This window comes from Anguilla rostrata, chromosome 2 (assembly GCF_018555375.3).
Source record: "Anguilla rostrata isolate EN2019 chromosome 2, ASM1855537v3, whole genome shotgun sequence".
Lineage (NCBI taxonomy): Eukaryota > Metazoa > Chordata > Actinopteri > Anguilliformes > Anguillidae > Anguilla > Anguilla rostrata.
The window spans coordinates 24311351-24318835 of NC_057934.1; the positions used below are offsets into that span (position 1 = coordinate 24311351).

Genomic DNA, 7485 nt, shown 5'->3' on the forward strand with positions numbered 1-7485 from the left:
ATTGCTATAAAATCATCTGGTGACCTGAATTTACTGCCTCTCTTAATATAGATGAGCAAAAAAAGAGGATAACACTTTTAGTTTTTCTTCTATTGTCTTTTATGAGATTGGTGAATATACTGGATGGATCTTTTACCAATTTCTCCAAACAGAATCTCATAATATCCTCTGTTCTCACTTGTAGTCTTCCCCGTTAAGTACAAATCACAAAATTTTGATCAGATTTGGGCATTACAAAATAACAATTTTTTGGTTAGGCATTAAACCATTTCTTTGATTTTCATTTTGAGGTATAATTGTGTGTGCCACTGCTGTACAAAAGGTATATTTTGCTCTCATCTGACCATAGCACCTGATTCCATTCGAAGTTCAGCATTGAACTGGTTTGGAACTGGGTGTTATGTTATTATCCCCCCTTGCCCATGGCCAGTATGGCTGAAAAACCACCCTTTGCACGTCACATTTTGAGAAGCCTCCTGGGGCTACACTGGCACAGATTTAGCACTGTTCGGATTTTTGAGGAGTACTATTCAAATTGCAAAGGAGGAAGGGATCGCATACTGTATGTGATTTTATAAGTCTTGCTTGACAGTTCAATCCGCCGACAGAATAATACAGCTTTGATTTGTTGCATGATATTGCAGCACATATGACCCTACTTAAATTTTGAAGCAAGTGTTCGTATCTTCACCACTTTGTTTATTACATGCTCCAAACTGTGTTTTTTTCTTTCTTTTTTGGGTATTTTCAAAAGCACACGCCTCCATCAGCACACACTACAGAGTTTTCTAATTGCATCCTGTTCAGACAGATGCTGGTGTTTTGGTCCTCAAGTAGGGCAAGGTCATTTTTCAGTGTTTTACAGATTATGAAAGTGCAGATTATAAGATTTCAAATGATGTGTCATACATTTTAATCTGAGAATAGTTGAAGAAGATATGCTTATTTGAATGTTGGTACTCCTAAAATCAAGTAGCAGAGAAAATCTCCTTGAAAGATCTTGAACTTTTCACACTTCTCACAGGGAGATAATGGGTGGGAACAATAGCTAGTTAACTCCACCCCAACCACTCCCCCACTAGAGTACCTGTCAATCCTTGCCCATTTAGGGGTTACCCTATTTAAAGCTTTATAACTCCAGATGTGAACACCACAGAGACTAGAAAAATGTCTTAAATGAAGCAATACATTTGTACCATTTACAATACTAGCTTAGATTACATTATATTCATAATTTTGTAAGAAATAAAGTGCCACAAATGCAATGGTCAAGGCAAAAAATCTAAAATGAATTTGCTCCTTTTTTAGTTCGCAATGAAATACTGGGAGATTGCAGGTTAAAGTATAGCCTACATGTCCTGGATCAAAAACTTCTTGACCACAAATTCATAAAATCTAAGGGTGGATATGTAGAACTACTAAAGATATATGAAGCAAAAACTAAGCAGTGTACCCAGCATCTCCAAATCTACCCAACATGTCTAAATTATTAACACTGGTCTAAAATAGCTAAGGGTCCAGAAACAAATCCAAAATCTCTCCAAAAAGGAATATAATACTTTTTGTCCATTGTAAAGCATATGAGCCCCTTATGAAGGTTTAAGATGAAACATAGATATAATTAAACATAATGCAAAAATATAGTCACACAATGCTGCACAGTACCTAAATGTGTAATAATTAACTCTTGTATGTATTTCTATACTCTGTACACTCCTATGTTTTCTTGTATGGGAATGGGACGATATGAAAACAATTTTCAGCCGTCCACCACGTTTTGGCAATGTTTCAACACTCTCCTCATCACTGTTGTATGCGTCACAAAAACTATTACACTACTAACTAACGCTTACATTACAGTGTGAAATATCCACATTACATAATACCACTAACCTATTTAAAGACACTCAATTTCTAAAATAACGTATAGGCCTATAACCGAAATATTTTGAGCAGTAATACTTACATAGCAATGATGAAATCTTATCTATGTTCAGTAGATGGAGACAGAGACAGTAAATCAATGACAGTTCTATCTGCTTCTGTTTTGCTCCAGAAAACGATGTCAGATAGGTCTATCAGCAAACATATGGCTTAGCTATGCCCAGAAGTCCTCAATAATAATGGTATTTTCCAAGGAATTACGAAAAATCGTTGACAACGTTTCGTTAGGTGCAACGTCTTTTACTGCTACCATATATAGAGCGAATGCCATGGTAAGAAAATGTTCGGTTACCCTAACCTATAAAACGCTATTCCAAAAGCAAAATTAGACATGTTATACATCGTTAGAAAGCTTATACTCTCACCTACTGATTGAGCGTCCGCCATTGTAGCAACCTCACACAGTAAACAAACATCTCATAAAAAACACGTTTTCAACGTACAAAAATGCCAAGTTACTCAAAAGTATTGATATCAAAATGACGCCAAGTTACGATACTACAAACAATATAGGCTATCTTGCCTCACCGAAATTACATAAGATGTATTTCAAAGCAATGCTACCCAATATTTCCTCAATTCTTTCAAGTCACTTGGCTCTGTGTATATAAGCATGCACTACATGGACAGGCCAAACATATGTGTGGATGGCTCTCTCACAGTCAAGATTGATTGAATAGGTGTGTATATGTCCAATTTGTATTGGTATGTATGTATTTCGCTGCCCAGCCTTTCTGTTGCGTGAATGATAGTATGTTTCTTGGTATAAGTGTGTGTTCGTAAATGTGAATGTAACATGCTGCCAGGGAAATGTCCCCTTGGGGATAAAGAAGTTCTCTATGTGTGTACAATATGTATTTTACATGCAGTATTTATTGTACGTAGCAAATATACAATAACTTGTACATGTAGTCAAATTCAGTTCAGAAGCAAGTATAAACATGTTTTCTGTTGAAATATGCTTCCTGTAGTTACTCAGCAGCAGTTTTGTACATGAATTTAAATGTGTTCCATGAGGCAATTCGAAATATTTGACTCTTTGATCTGACACAAAGTTTGCATGACATTGTAAAATGGTAAGATTACAAAACACAGGGCCAAGTGACTTGAAAGAATTGAGGAAATATTGGGTAGCATTGCTTTGAAATACATCTTATGTAATTTTGGTGAGGCAAGATAGCCTATATTGTTTGTAGTATCATAACTTGGCGTCATTTTGATATCAATACTTTTGAGTAACTTGGCATTTTTGTACGTTGAAAACGTGTTTTTTATGAGATATCATTTCTTTTTGCAAAGCGTTTTACTACGAGAGAGAGAAATGCGAAGTGACCCTGTAAGAAACGGTTGTGGATTATGGCTATCCTTGTGTGAATTTTTTACAGTCTGATGAGCGTGTACGTTTAGCAGTTTCGGTTTGCTATATATGTAAAACAGTGGCTGTGACAAATGGTGCGGTGGCGTAATTGTAAACGCATCAGAAAAGGTGAAATATGGCCAGTGTATGTAGGCTACTCACGGATTTGATGGGCATCCAACGAGCCTTGATTGACAAAAGAATCAGCAAGCCCGTAAAATTAGAGCTGCCTAGGTCGCAACTTGTGTACCCTTCTGTCCTGCTCCGTTGTCTGTTATTTTGTGAAGATGCACTTTTAGTGTTTGTAAGGTTTATAAGGCATTTTGATAGGCTTATCTGCAGGTAGGAATCCTCTTTGCTGTTTTGTTAAGCTAGAACCGGAAAAGTTGATAGTGGAGAATAGGAGCAGACGCATATGTCCCAGCAGGCTTTGCATATGAGAAAATAACAACAGTGTGAGAGAAATTAGGCGAAATGATGAAATTGCGTAGTTGAAACAATATGTTTTTAGCAGAATGGGCATGTAGGTGAAGGTTGACATGATCACAGACTATAGTGCGAAGTAAATGAAGTGACCATGAGCGAGCTTAGTTTCCTTATCAAACGGTAGGCTATAGCCTATATAACAGTCTGTATCTAACATTAGATGTTGAAGTGGAGGGTTAAATAATGTGTGCAATCTATTGCATTAATGTGTTTTTCTCATGTTCAGTGCTAGTAGTTATATTTATGAGTGAATCATGATTTTAAATGTAATGTTTTAATGCAGAGTTGCAGAACGTACATACGTAGTAATTGTTTGTATGTGGCTATATAGAGAACAGGGCGAGGTAACATGAATGTAGAAACGTGGCGTTTGCTGATAAGAAGGTTTTGTACGGTAGCCAAGTGAAGAAATATAGTTAGTAGAAATGGCACAGTGGTGAACTGGTGTAACTTTTTAATAAAAGGAATACATTTGCCGTCATGAAATGCATACGGGTGGCCGTGAGTGAGTTTTGGTAAAGCAAATATAAGCGTAAGAAAACGTTAGTGTAAAAGAGGAAATGATCTGCTTGAGGGCGAGGTGGGATTCAAGCCTTAAACCGGAGGTTTACCAGTCTGTGACTTCGTTAGTGCAGCACCATGCCGTCTATGCAATGCGTGAAATATCATTAGCAAACCTGCCGGTGGTTTTAAAGAAGAACACAGGCCAGTAACACAGAAGAGCTCCCGTTGAATCCATATGGCTTAGCAATATTGTAGCCGGTTAATAACTGAACGTACAGACGGTACGTCATAATGCATATGGCTTAGCAATATTGTAGCCGGTTAATAACTGAACGGTGAACGGAAGGTAGATATGGTGCAAAAGCAATAATTGATAAGTAGTAGACAATTATTAGTGAGGGTCGAAGCAGGTTAAAAAACGTGTTCCTAGCTGGCCTTGAAACTACAACCCCATGTTCCCAAGACTGTAACCTTGCCCACTAGGCCACAGGCAGACTAGCTGTTTAAACTGGAAATGTTTCAGAGTTAAAAGGTATGGGTATTTTGCGTGTGTATGCGCGTTTTTGATTGGGTCGTGTAGGTGAAGATTTGGCTGGTGTCAGTGAAATGTCCAATGGGGAGACATGTTGTTAGTGGGATAGGCGGCAGGAAAAATAAGAATGAGAAGACGAAGAAGGAGAAGAAGAAAGAGAAGAAGAAGAAGAAGAAGGAGAAAATGCAAAATCCCCTTAGTTTGGGGCTTTATTGTGTGGACATATGAAGTTGTTTATGAATTCTGTCTGTTGAAATGGGGTCAGAATGTACAGAATTTAATGTTTTTAAGGGCTGAGTGTCTGTGGCTGTTGTGGTTATTTCTGTGGGGAACCCTGAAAAGTGCCAAACTCTCGGTGCTGTATAGGTATGGGGCATGCCGCCCTGCCAAGGCGTAACTTGGCGGGATGGCATACCTGCCATCCCAATAGGCTACTACCACACGCCTTTATTTATGGGCGGTGGCTTGACCGAAACTAAGTGACAATAGCCAACAAAATCAAACATGCTAATTAAACTATACCCCCATCACGCCTCCAAAACCCGGCTGTAAGAATCACTAAAACAAGCCGACTTTGCTGACAAATTATAAGTATTTAGTGACCCTAAAAATGTTGTCTATTCTATTGAGTGACTTCTTCAACACTTTAACTTTCGTAATATGAAAAAAAGGAAAACAAAAAAAAAAAAAAATTTTAAAAAACTTTTTTGCCTCATAGCGCGATTTCAAGATTTGGGACTTGCGGACCTTTCCTCCAGCACCCGTCACTTATGTTGTGGGTTATTAGTAATGCAAAGGAATAACTGGTATCAGTTACACTTTGCCAGCTATGCCCCCTGATGTTCAGCCTGCAAAAAAAGGGTTTTCCCTTGATTTTTGCCATCCTTTTTATCCTGCAGTATAATTCACATGATCTTTTGTTTCTGCATACGTGTTGCCTATTAAGATCTACTTCAAATCTCCTACGCTGTAGTGCCCACACCCCAAAATGTTAGCAGACCTCCAAAAACAGTGGTTTTCAATACTTTATTTGTACATTCAAACCTCCCGCAGAGCAATGCTAGGGACTGTATGGCAGGCTTTGCAGTGTTGTGTCATATTATCAGTCCCTGTCCCTCTCCCCAGCCAGTCCAGGCCCCAATTCTCCATTGTGGCTCTAGAAATATTTTGTATTTTTGTGGGGGGGATCATGGTTTTCATTTTTTTAATTCTGTATTAGCTGCAGGGGGTTAGTAGCACAAGCAGGGAGACCTGCAGAAATGGCAATAGCCCTGGTGTGAGAGTATCAGGACATCGACTAGGAGCTGTGTAGAACAGATGGTGAGGAAGGGGTGGATTCTTTGTATGCTGTATGGAAAGAATCTGCATGGCCTTTTCAGTGTTGGTACATGGGAAGAGAAGAAGAGTTAGTCATCTCGGGTTACACCTAGGTAGGGCTGGGTGATGATTCTGAAAAAAACATCACCACTGATATATTCTGGATGTTGATTGGACAGACAATCAGCAGCAAGGTCATTCAGCTTCTATGTGATCATGTGATGTGTTTTTATCACTCACATGGAGGCTGTACAGCCTCGCTCCGGTACAACTTTTCTCTTATCAATGTGCAGTTGATATCAGTGGTGGGTGTACAGAGGAGACCAATATGCATTTTTATCAGAGTGATGGAAAAAGCAAAGTGTGGAGACCCAAAGGAACTGCCCAAGATCCAAAGCATACCACCACATCTCTGAAACATGGAAGAGGGAATTTTATGGCTTGGACATATATGGCTGCCACAGGTACTGACCCAATTGTCTTCATTGAGAATTTAAATGCCGAATGAATTCTGCAGTGTTCAAGTTCAAATAAATGCCTCCAAACTTATTGGATATGCTACATCCAACAGCAAGAAATAGGGGCTACTGTACTGTGAAAAAGTACTTGCCCCTTCCTTATGTCCTATTGCATATTTGTCACATTGAATGGTTTCAGATCTTTTGACAAAATGTAATATCAGATGAAGGGAGCCTGAGTAAACAAAACACATTTTGTAAATTATTTCATTTATTAAATGAAAAAGGTTATCAAACACCCATGTCACCCATGGGAAAAGTAATTTCCCCTGTCACATGCCAAGCATGACATCCCGGGGAGAGTGTCACGTAACGGGTAGGGAGGACCCAAACGCAGTTAGGAAAGACAAACTCAAAAAGGGAAAATTAACAAAGACTTTACTAACAAAAGGGCAAACACAAACAGGGAACAGAAAAGGCCACGAAGGGCAAAAACACAAACTCCAAAATATCTAAGAAAAACAGAAAACAAGAGGAACTCAAAACACGGGCAGGGCAGAACACAGGCAGGCAGAGTACATGGGTAGGTACATATGGTCAGAAACAAACACAAGGAACCAGCACCCGAGTCAAGGGGACAAAGAACGTAAATAGACGGGTAACAAGACACAGGTGGGAACAATGATAGAATAATTGAAAGCAATAATACAATTAACAGGGGAACGAGCAGGACAGAAAACAGAAGTGCCGCCATCTGGCGGCCCAACAAGGAATAACAGACAGAAACACAGAACCATGACAATACACCCCCCCCCCCCAAGGGACCGCAGCTGACGTCCCAGAAGGCCGACCTGGGGAGGGAGTGAAACAGAGGGAGGGAGCTGGAG

The 7485-nt window shown here is 39.3% G+C and overlaps 1 long non-coding RNA gene across 1 annotated transcript; it reads left to right on the top strand.

Moving 5' to 3' along the window:
• The first annotated feature begins 751 nt into the window (after positions 1-751).
• On the top strand, positions 752-1168 carry LOC135249485 (uncharacterized). Its single transcript, XR_010328702.1, has 2 exons — positions 752-874; positions 923-1168. It is a non-coding gene; the product is annotated as an uncharacterized LOC135249485 (long non-coding RNA).
• The last annotated feature ends 6317 nt before the right edge of the window (positions 1169-7485 follow it).